We start from the raw sequence: 11,639 nt of genomic DNA, 5'->3' as shown, positions 1-11,639 counted from the left end.
CAGGAGACACTGTGGCAAAAACTGTGGATCATCCTTGAGATGCTTCTACTACTTGATTGGAGTCCACCTGTGGTAAATTCAATTGATTGGACATGATTTGGAAAGGCACACACTTGTTCGTATAAGGTCCCACAGTTGACAGTGCGTGTAAGAGCAAAAACCAAGCCATGAGGTCGAAGGAATTGTCTGTAGAGCTCCGAGACAGGATTGTGTCGATGCACAGATCTAGGGAAGGGGAACAAAACATTTCTGCAGGACTGAATGTCCTTGAGTGGCCCAGCCAGAGCCTGCACTTGAACCTGATCGAACATCTCTGCACAGACCTGAAAATAACCATGCAGCAACGCCCCCCAACCAACCCGACAGAGGTTGAGAGGATCTGCAGAGAAGAATGTTAGAAACTCCCCCAAACACAGGTGTGCCAAGCTTGTAGCGTCACACCCACAAAGACTCTAGGCTGTAATCACTGCCAAAGGTGCTTCAACAAAGTACTGAGTAGTGAAGGGTCTGAATACTTATGTAAACGTAACGTTTTGGTCAAACATGTCTAAAAACCAGATTTTGTTTTGTCATTATGGGGTATTGTACGTAGATTGATGAGGGATTTTTATTTATTTTTTGTGATTTTTTTACATTTTAAAACAAGGCTGTAAACACAACAATATGTGGAAAAAAAGTCACCGGTCTGAATACACTGTATAATTAAAAAAGGTACAAACTTCATCAAGTCTAACTGAAAAAGCTACCTTCGGCTGATCTGTGGGGATAACGGACATAAAAAGGGACTGAAACTAAATATTTTCACAGCCACAAAGGAAAGTTAAACTCCATAAGAGGAGCGAGCGTATTGTTTCTTAACAAGCAAAATGTCACATTTCAGCCATAACATACATTGGCGAAATTGCAACAATAGAAACATTGACTTTTAAAATCATTGTGGATTTTGTTTTCATTGTCGGCACCTTTACCTTTCTTCCGCGGGTCCACATAAACCTTTGCATCTGTAATGAAACAGCAGAGGTAAGAACTGTTCAACCTTCCTTTGACTGCATTACCGCAAACACAAAACGACTACATTACCATCACCCCTTTCCTGCACGGTTTATCTTTTCCTTCCGGTTGTAGATGTCATCCAGCTGTTTATCTTTGAATCTACATAAATGTTTTTTTTTTTTTTTCAAAGGTAGACCTTCACATGAGGTCCTCCAACATCAAACTCTTTCTCTATACAATAGCCAGTGACCACATTTGAAAAAAATAACGTTTACATTATAATTTGTAGCTAATCACAGATTTAAAACATGTTCCCTAAGGGATCCTTGGAATACATTGAGGGTGTAATACAATAGAATACAACGTAATATTATTAATAAACCATTTATGTTCTTAATCCTGGGCAACATGGGCCTGGGAGGCTCAAAGGGATGTTGGTATTCAGTGTTCCACCATTGAGTCATGCTTTAACTTTATACTTCTTTGCCTGATCTTCTTGTAGTTTGCAATTCTTCTCCATATTTGTAATAAAAAAAAATGATATACAGTGCTGCTTGTAAGTATGTGAACCCCTTGTGCAATTACAGATTTGACCATAATCGCCATTTAATCAGAATGCGTCTTTTTGATCGGACATAACAGGTTTCTATTTACCAATACCATAAGCTGGTGTAAGGAAAGCATACGTGTAGTAGAACAACACAATTAAAAAGGAATTTGTGCAGGTGCAAAAATAAGTGAACCCCAGAGTTGCATTGGTTAAATCAAGTAGGTAAGAAGATTCAGGTGGGTAAATAATTGGGTGCCAATTGAACCAATCAAAGTAGAGATTGTTAGGTAAGAGTTTGGGCGGGACTCTGATAAAGAGATAAGAAACCTGGTCAGTTTGGCTTTACCCATCCAGGTGAATGCAAAGCACACCATGCTGAGAGGAAAGGAGATCTCAGAGGACATCGGGATGAGGGTAGTGAGAGCACATCAGTCTGGGGAAGGCTATAAAATCATCGCAAAAAGATTTGAGCTCCATCAGTCCACTGAGGCAAATAATATACACATAGAGAGCATTTAACATGACAGCAACTCGGCTTAGAAGTGGACACCCTTCCAAAATATCACCAAGAGCCACAAGAACAATAGTAAATCAGGTAAAAGCCAACCCAAACATAACATCTAGAGATTTGCAGACCACCCTTGCTGCATCTCGGGTAACTGTGCATGCTTCAACAATAAGAACACTGAATTGAAATGCCATTCTTGGGAGGGTTCCTAGGAAGAAGCCCCTGCTGTCAAAAAAAGAACCAATCTGCTCGTCTTAACTTTGTCAGAGACCACTGGAACAAACCTGAAGGTTTCTGGAAGTCCATTGTCTGGACCGATGAGTCCAAAATTGGTCTCGATCCTTATTGGTCACAATCAACAGCAATATATTTGGCGAAAACCCAACACTGCCTACCACCAAAATAACCTTATCCCAACAGTCAAGCATGGTGGTGGGAATGTCAAGATCTGGTGCTGCTTTTCCTCCTCTGGACTTGGACGACTCCACATCGTCAAGGGAACCATGAATTCTGAGGTATTACCAGGAGATTCTTGAACAGAACGTCAGGCCATTAGTCAAGGAGCTAAAGCTAGGCCGAAAATGGGTCTTGCAACAAGACAACGACCCAAGGCATTCAAGCAAATCTACCAAAGAATGGCCAAGGAGAAAGAAGATTTGTTTTGGATTGGACAAGTCAAAGTCCTGACCTAAATCCTGTGGCAGGACCTGAAGCAGGCAATTCATGCCAAACAACCCTCGAACCTCACTCAATTGGCTGAGTTCTGGAGGAGTGGGCAAAAATCCCTCAAAACAGACGTCAGAGACTGATTGCTGGCTATAGGAGACGTTTACTCCAAGTTATCGCTGCTATTGACTGAGGGGTTCATGTTTTTGCACATCAAATCGGTTTCTGTTCAATACACCACTTGTTAAATAAGTAATGAAAATGTATATTTTTTGTTTTGTTTCTGTCATTTACTTGGAATGTATTTATTACGAATTGGAGTTTAGATAAGGATTTTTTTTATTTTAAATTGTGCAAAATAATGACAGCAGCACTAATTTAAACTGGAATCTTTAGTTGCTACATCCATTTTTGGGTTTTGGAATACCATTATGTACCCATTGATTTTTGAAGAATATAACTTATAAATGCATCATGAGCTTAGTTCAACTGTTGTGCCCCATCAGTACTCAATAGCCTTTTTTTACGCCAATGTTTGTAAACAAACACTGTATAGCCTCAAATCATGGTTAAAACTATAATTGGTATATCATGGATGTCAGTCCTTGCATCCATAGCTCTGTCTATGAATTTGATTGGTTAAATGTCTCCAGGCCCATCCCTTTGTTTCAAATGGGCACGCTTGCTTTAAGCTTAAAACTGCAAAGTTATCTCTCTACTTCTTGGCAAAATGTATAGAATTTCAGGATATTAGCTTAAAAGCTGCAATAAAATCTCTCGGCCCAATGACAAAATGTGTAGAATTGAAGGAAATTATCTGCTAAATGTTCTCTCCGATGCCAAGAGGCAGGCCTTTTAAAACATGTTCTTTCCCAGGGCCCAAGACTTGGTTTGTCCCGCACTGCCGAAGTCATAGTAAAACTCCTTGTATGCTATTCTTATCTAGAGTTACGAGGTCCCTGATGAATTTGATATCCCTGATGAATTTGCTGTCACAAAAGGGGTCGCCAGCCACAAAGTTATCAGGTCAGACACCCCATCCAGAACAACATCCAAAACCATCTGAAAGAAAGGCCATGTTCTGAAGAGCTATAAGCCAACACATCAAAGAGGACCAAAACGGGAAAATTGGGGGTCAGCTGAACTGACTAAAAAGGATCTTGCAAGGAGATCAGGGATCGAATGGAGCCGATATTCTGAAGCTCTAACCCATCACCAGCTAAGAAACCAGCAAAGAGAGGACCAGGTCAGTCAGGGTCAAACATACAAAGATGAAGGTGATTGTGACCCTCAGACTTTGACTTTGAGTTTGCTTTGATCATCTGAAGGGAAAAAAAACACACAAAAATAAAAAGTACAATATAGAAGAAATTAGAAAAAAAATGTTATAATAATAATAATAATGGTGAAGGATGAGAGTGAGAGACACAGAAAAACAAAGAGGGGGACAGAGGTTGGGTCAAAAAAGGATATTCTGCTGTAATTTAGGACCCAGGGAGACTGGGATAGAGGGAAACCTTTGAACAGTTGGAATGGGTATTCGCTTGGCAGAAGAACAGCATCTTGCTGTGATGTAGGACCTAGTAAGAGTTGGGTTAGAATACCATCAAACACCTGAACTGAAACAGGACTTTTCTTTGTTAGACAGAAGTCCCTAGATATGGTACAGTGTACTGTGCCATGTAATAATACACTGCTCAAAAAAATAAAGGGAACACTAAAATAATCCTAGATCTGAATGAAATATTCTTATTAAAAACTTATTTCTTTACATAGTTGAATGTGCTGACAACAAAATCACACAAAAATGATCAATGGAAATCAAATTTATCAACCCATGGAGGTCTGGATTTGGAGTCACACTCAAAATTAAAGTGGAAACCCACACTACAGGCTCATCCAACGTTGATGTAATGTCCTTAAAACAAGTCAAAATTAGGCTCAGTAGTGTGTGTGGCCTCCACGTGACTGTATGACCTCCCTACAATGCCTGGGCATGCTCCTGATGAGGTGGCGGATGGTCTCCTGAGGGATCTCCTCCCAGACCTGGACTAAAGCATCCGCCAACTCCTGGACAGTCTGTGGTGCAACGTGGCGTTGGTGGATGGAGCGAGACATGATGTCCCAGATGTGCTCAATTGGATTCAGGTCTGGGGAACGGGCGGGCCAGTCCATAGCATCAATGCCTTCCTCTTGCAGGAACTGCTGACACACTCCAGCCACATGAGGTCTAGCATTGTCTTGCATCAGGAGGAACCCAGGGCCAACCGCATCAGCATATGGTCTCACAAGGGGTCTGAGGATCTCATCTCGGTACCTAATGGCAGTCCGGCTACCTCTGGCGAGCACATGGAGGGCTGTGCGGCCCCCCAAAGAAATGCCACCCCACACCATGACTGACCCACCACCAAACCGGTCATGCTGGAGGATGTTGCAGGCAGCAGAACGTTCTACACGGCATCTCCAGACTCTGTCACGTCTGTCACATGTGCTCAGTGTGAACCTGCTTTCATCTGTGAAGAGCACAGGGCGCCAGTGGCGAATTTGCCAATCTTGGTGTTCTCTGGCAAATGCCAAACGTCTTGCACGGTGTTGGGCTGTAAGCACAACCCTCACCTGTGGACGTCGGGCCCTCATACCACCCTCATGAAGTCTGTTTCTGACCGTTTGAGCAGACACATGCACATTTGTGGCCTGCTGGAGGTCATTTTGCAGGGCTCTGGCAGTGCTCCTCCTGCTCCTCCTTGCACAAAGGCAGAGGTAGCGGTCCTGCTGCTGGGTTGTTGCCCTCCTATGGCCTCCTCCACGTCTCCTGATGTATTGGCCTGTCTCCTGGTAGCGCCTCCATGCTCTGGACACTACGCTGACAGACACAGCAAATCTTCTTGCCACAGCTCGCATTAATGTGCCATCCTGGATGAGCTGCACTACCCGAGCCACTTGTGTGTGTTGTAGACTCCGTCTCATGCTACCACTAGAGTGAAAGCACCGCCAGCATTCAAAAGTGACCAAAACATCAGCCAGGAAGCATAGGAACTGAGAAGTGATCTGTGGTCACCACCTGCAGAACCACTCCTTTATTGGGGGTGTCTTGCTAATTGCCTATAATTTCCACCTGTTGTCTATTCCATTTGCACAACAGCATGTGAAATTGATTGTCAATCAGTGTTGCTTCCTAAGTGGACAGTTTGATTGACTTGGAGTTACATTGTGTTGTTTAAGTGGTCCCTTTATTTTTTTGAGCAGTGTATATACACACTACTTGACCAACATTATGTGGACACCTGCTCATCGAACATCTCATTTAAAAAAATAATGTCCGTTAATATGTAATGTGTCCCCCCCTTTGCTGCTATAACAGCCTTCACTCTTCTGGGAACACTTTCCACTAGATGTTGGAACATTGCTGCAGGGACTTCCTTCCATTCAGTCACAATAGCATTAGTGAGGTCGGGCGATTAGGCCTGGCTCGCAGACGGCGTTCCAATTCATCCCAAAGGTGTTCGGTGGGGTTGAGGTCAGGGCTCGGCGCAGGCCGGTCAAGTTCTTCCACACAGATCGACAAATCATTTCTATATGGGCCTCATTTTGTGCACGGGGGCATTGTCATGCTGAAACAGGAAAGGGCTTTCGCCAAACTGTTGCCACAAAGTTGGAAGCACCGAACCGAACCATGAAAAACAGACCCAGACCGTTATTACCCCTCCACCAAACTTTACAGTTGGCACTGTGCATTTAGGCAGGTAGCATTCTCCTGGCAGCCGCCAAACCCAGATTCAGTTGTCAGACTGCCAGATGGTGAAGCATGATTCATCACTCCAGAGAACGTGTTTCCTCTGCTCCAGAGTCCAATGGCGGCGAGCTATACACAACTCCAGCTGATGCTTGGCATTGCGCATGGTCATCTCAGGCTTGTGTATGGCTGGTCGGCCATGGAAACTCATTTCATGAAACTCCTGACGAACAGTTATTGTGCTTACGTTGCTTCCATAGGCAGTTTGGAACTCGGTAGTGAGTGTTTCAACCATGGACAGACGATTTTTACACACTACGTGTTTCAACACTCGGCGGTACAATTCTGTGAGCTTGTGTGGAGTACCACGCGGCGGATGAGCCGTTGTTGCTCCTAAACGTTTCCACTTCACAATAACAGCACTTACAGTTAACTGGGGCAGCTCTAGCAGGAAATAAATTGGACAAACTGACTTGTTGGAAAGGTGGCATGCTATGACGGTGCCACATTGAAAGTCACTGAGCTCTTCAGTAAGGCCAGTCTACTGCCAGTGTTTGTCTGGTTGCATGGCTGTGTGCTCAATGTGCTCAATTTTATACACCCATCATCAACAGGTATGCCTGAAATAGCCAAATTAACTATTTTGAAGGTGTGTCCCCATACTTTTGTATATATAGTGTAATACTGAAGTTTATTGGATATAGGACCAGTTCCCAAGGAATAACAGACTCAAACTGAAAAGAGTGTCCTTGGCGGAACAATCTGAATATGTAGAGTTGAGATGACATAACAGGACATGAGAATGTGTTAGTATGAACCAAAGTCTGTTTGATAAACCTGACCTGGATATGTGGACGTGCCTGGTGGAGAATGATAGACTGCCTTCTCACCCCTGTGGTTGATTACAATAGGGACGTGGTGGTGGACCAGACAGCCCAAGGCGTAGTTCTATCACAGTATCGAGTGACGCAGCAGCTCTAATCTAAATCACCACTATATGGATTACAGCTCTGTCTAGCATACCGACCTGGGATTCAAAAGTATTCAATATTTTTCAAATACTTGTGAGCGTTAGATTAAGCCCTGTCTGGAGTGCCAGAGGTGTGGGGTGGATGCACTTTTGAGACTCTATTTGTACCATTGTGCCAGGTAAAGCTCAATCATGCACAGAAAGTATTTAAAATATTTGGAACCCATGTCAGGTGGATCAGTACTGTAGGAGGACATTGTCTCACGTCAGATGGCTTCACTCCTCACTACGCTAGTCCTTCTACTGATCTGTCTCGTAGGATGTGGAACTCATATTCAAATAACAAGCATTCCCATAAAAAAAGTTATTTTTATTTTATCACTGCGCCCTCGTATGACACCATGAATTATGGAGAAAAACTAGCTAGCTAAATTATTCTAAACTTTTTGACAGTGATTTAATAATTTGCAATTGTGAGAAAAAAATTATCCTGCACAAATTCTGTGCAAGGAGTTTGGTCGCATTGCAGTGACTTGATCAGCTGTGTAGCCAACTGTTGTAGCTGGCTAGCTTACGGACATAGTTAGGTAGCTAGCACGTCCTTCACTGACATAAAAAGCTTGCTTAGCCTGTTTAAATGACCCTGAAGTTGTAGACATTGCAACCCCACAATTAAGAGGAACTGACTTTCATCAGAAATCAGTCTGTCTCTAGATCAGCATGTTTCTCTGCGATCGTATCGTTGGGTCAGTGGAGTACAACAGCTGACTCAGGAGGCTACAACTGATCTTCAGAGGGTATTTCCGGTACTGCAGTTCAGCTGAAGTACGGCAGAGAAAGACAATTCTCACAGACGGCCCTATAGAGAAATCATTTGTTTTGTATTCCAAATAAGACACTTTAGTCATCAACTTAATAAACAAAACATCCATTGCACTATTCAAGTAATTGTCACTGAGGCCAATTTCTCTCTCCATCACTCAGTCAGTTATTTAAGCAATTATGCCCTTAGGGGGTGTGGTATATGGCCAATATACCACTGGCTAAGAGCTGTTCTGATGCACAATGCAACAGAGTGCATGTATACAGCTCTTAACTGTGGTATATTGGCAATATACCACAAACCCCCAAGGTGCCTTATTGCTATTATAAAACTGGTTACCAACATATTTAGAGCAGTAAAAATACATGTTTTGGCCAATAAACATTTAGGGCTCAAACCACCCAGTTTATAATAACATTTTAGATTCATGCGGTGACATCGGCGAGCTTATGTCACAAGAACACTGAAAGGAAATCACTCACACACTCTTGACTGGGAATTCTTTGCACCTGTTAAACACTGCCAGAAAAGCAGAAGCAACAATAAGATTAGCAACAAGAACTACTGGGACTCCCAGGGTTGGGGAGCAACGGATTACATGTAAAAAGAACAACTGTAATCAGTTACCTTACCAGCAAAAAATATTGTCATCAGATTAACAGATACTTTTGAAAAACAAGATAATTACTTTGAGGATTACTTTTAAATTCAGACAGGATGTTTGTGAAAAAAACATTTGCCACTTCTGTTTTCTCAATGACATTCAAATCAACATTGGAAAAAAAGGCTTAAGTTTGTTCCACCTGAGCGAGTCTGACCACAAATCAGAAACCACTATGATGACACACACCAAATGTGTTCGATCATCCGTGGGAAAAGAGCACAGGCTTTTGTAGGCTACAATCCAAGCGATGTCTGTCACGCCCTAATCTGTTTCACCTGTCTTTGTGATTGTCTCCACCCACCTCCAGGTGTCTCCTGTTTTCCCCTTTAGTCCCTGGTGTATTTATACCTTTGTTTCCTATCTCTCTGTGCCAGTTTGTCTTGTTTTCTCAAGTCAACCAGCGTTTCTCCTAGTGCCTATTTTTTAAACTGTCTATCAATCATTGATTTTGAAACCAGTGGACAGCCAGGGAAAAATGTTCTCTTGCTGCATAGTGCGGATCCCAACCTATGGAATAAAAGTAGGGCTTTTATTGTGCAATCTAATTCCTACTGATAAAATAAGTAACCCATAGGCCTAATGGACACATGTTCAAACTCACACCCTTTTGATAGACTTAAAGGTTCAATCTGTAGTTGCTGCATCCATTTTTGGATTTAAACGTCCCTTTTTCAGGACCCTGTCTTTCAAAGATAATTCGTAAACATCCAAATAACTTCACAGATATTCACTGTGAAGGGTTTAAACACTTTCTCATGCTTGTTCAATAAACCATAAACAATTCATGAACTTGCACCTGTGGAACGGTCGTTAAGGCACTAACAGTTTACAGACGGTAGGCAATTAAGGTCACAGTTAGGGAAACTTAGGACACTAAAGAGGCCTTTCTACTGACTCTGAAACACTAAACGAAAGATGCCCAGGGTCCCTGTTCATCTGCGTGAATGTGCCTTAGAAATACCTGCAAGGTGGCATGAGCACTGCAGATGTGGCCAGGGCAATAAATGGCAATGTCCGTACTGTGAGATGCCTAAGACCGCACTACAGGGAGACGGGACGGACAACTGATCGACCTCGCCGTGGCACTCCAAGTGTAACCGCTCCTGCACAGGATCGGTACATCCGAACATCACAGGTACAAGATGGCAACAACTGCCCGAGCTCCACCAGGATCGCACCATCCCTCCATCAGTGCTCAGACTGTCGGCAATAGGCTGGAATGAGGGCTTGTAGGCCTGTTGTAAGGCAGGTCCTCACCAGACATTGCTGGCAACAACGTCGCCTATGGGCACAAACCCACCATCGCTGGACCAGACAGGACTGACGAGTCGCGGTTTTGTCTCACCAGGGTTGATGGTCGGATTCACGTTGATCGTCAAAGGAATGAGCATTACACCGAGGCCTGTATTCTGGAGTGGGATCGATTTGGAGGTGGAGGGTCTGTCATGGTCTGGAGCGGTGTGTCACAGCATCATTGGACTGAGCTTGTCATTGCAGGAAATCTCAACGCTGTGTCACAGGTAAGACATCCTCCTCCCTCATGTAGTACCCTTCCTGCAGGCTCATCCTGACATGACCCTCCACAGCATGACAATGCCACCAGCCATACTGCTCCTACTGTGTGTGATTTCCTGCAAGACAGGAAAGTCAGTAATCTGCCATGGCCAGCGAAGAGCCCAGATCTCAACTTCTGGGACCTGTTGGATCAGAGGGTGAGAGCTAAGGCCATTCCCTCCCCAGAAATGTCAGAGAACTTGCAGGTACTGTGGTGGAAGAGTGGGGTAACATCTCACAGCAATAACTGCAAATCTGGTGCAGTCCATGAGGAGAAGATGCACTCCAGTACTTAATGCAGCTGGTGGCCACACCAGATACTGACTGTTACTTTTGATTTGTGCCCCTCCCCTTTGGCCAGGGAAACATTATTCAATTTCTGTTAGTCACATGTCTGTGGAACTTGTTCAGTTTGTGTCTCAGATGTTGAATATTGTTTTGTTCATACAAGTATTTACACGTTAATTTTACTGAAATTAAACTCAATTGACTGTGAGAGGATTTTTGTTGTTGTTGCTGATTCTAGAAGAATATAACTTGTAAATGCCTCATGAATTTAGTTCAACTTTCACACTCCATGGGAACCCAAAATATAAACACCGTATAGCCTCATTACATGGTTAAAACAATAATTTTGATGTCATGGATGATCAGTCCTTGCATCCATAGCTCTGTCTATTAATCTAAAAGTGGTTACATTTCTCCAGGCCCATCCCTCAGCTTTTCTAGGCCAATCAGTCCTCCATGACAACATAATCATAAACAATAGAGTAGGGCTGGCTATTAAGTCTTTAGTTTTGGGGTTATGCTCAGGTAAAATAATTTGGCTAATCTATACTTCCATATGGCTGGCTAATTCATGAAGATCAAGGGATATAACATTTGTTACGATGACTGCATGGAATTCTGATTTGGTTTTTAATGTGAAGATATAATTTATGTAAACGTTAACATTGATTTATCCTGCAATAGATGTCATTCAATTGGTAACACATACTTTTGTCTTCTTCTAATGATTACTGGTTACTGATTACAATTGGACAGGTAACTAGTAACTGTAATAGATTACATTTAGAAAGTAATCTACCAACCCTGTTGACTTCTAGCTATAACTGGCTTGATTTACAAGCTATCTATGCTCATTTACCTAATGTTAGCTAACTATTGGAGGTGTAATG

The 11,639-nt window shown here is 42.9% G+C and overlaps 1 long non-coding RNA gene across 1 annotated transcript; it reads right to left on the bottom strand.

Moving 5' to 3' along the window:
- Positions 1 to 7,051: 7,051 nt before the first annotated feature.
- Positions 7,052 to 8,970, bottom strand: LOC116375222 (uncharacterized). The gene is made up of 3 exons (XR_004210948.1): positions 8,876 to 8,970; positions 8,726 to 8,762; positions 7,052 to 8,279 (listed from the first exon to the last, which is right to left on the bottom strand). It is a non-coding gene; the product is annotated as an uncharacterized LOC116375222 (long non-coding RNA).
- Between the last annotated feature and the right edge of the window lie 2,669 nt (positions 8,971 to 11,639).

Source organism: Oncorhynchus kisutch, linkage group LG9 (genome assembly GCF_002021735.2).
Source record: "Oncorhynchus kisutch isolate 150728-3 linkage group LG9, Okis_V2, whole genome shotgun sequence".
NCBI lineage: Eukaryota > Metazoa > Chordata > Actinopteri > Salmoniformes > Salmonidae > Oncorhynchus > Oncorhynchus kisutch.
This window is presented reverse-complemented; position numbering and strand designations above follow the sequence as displayed.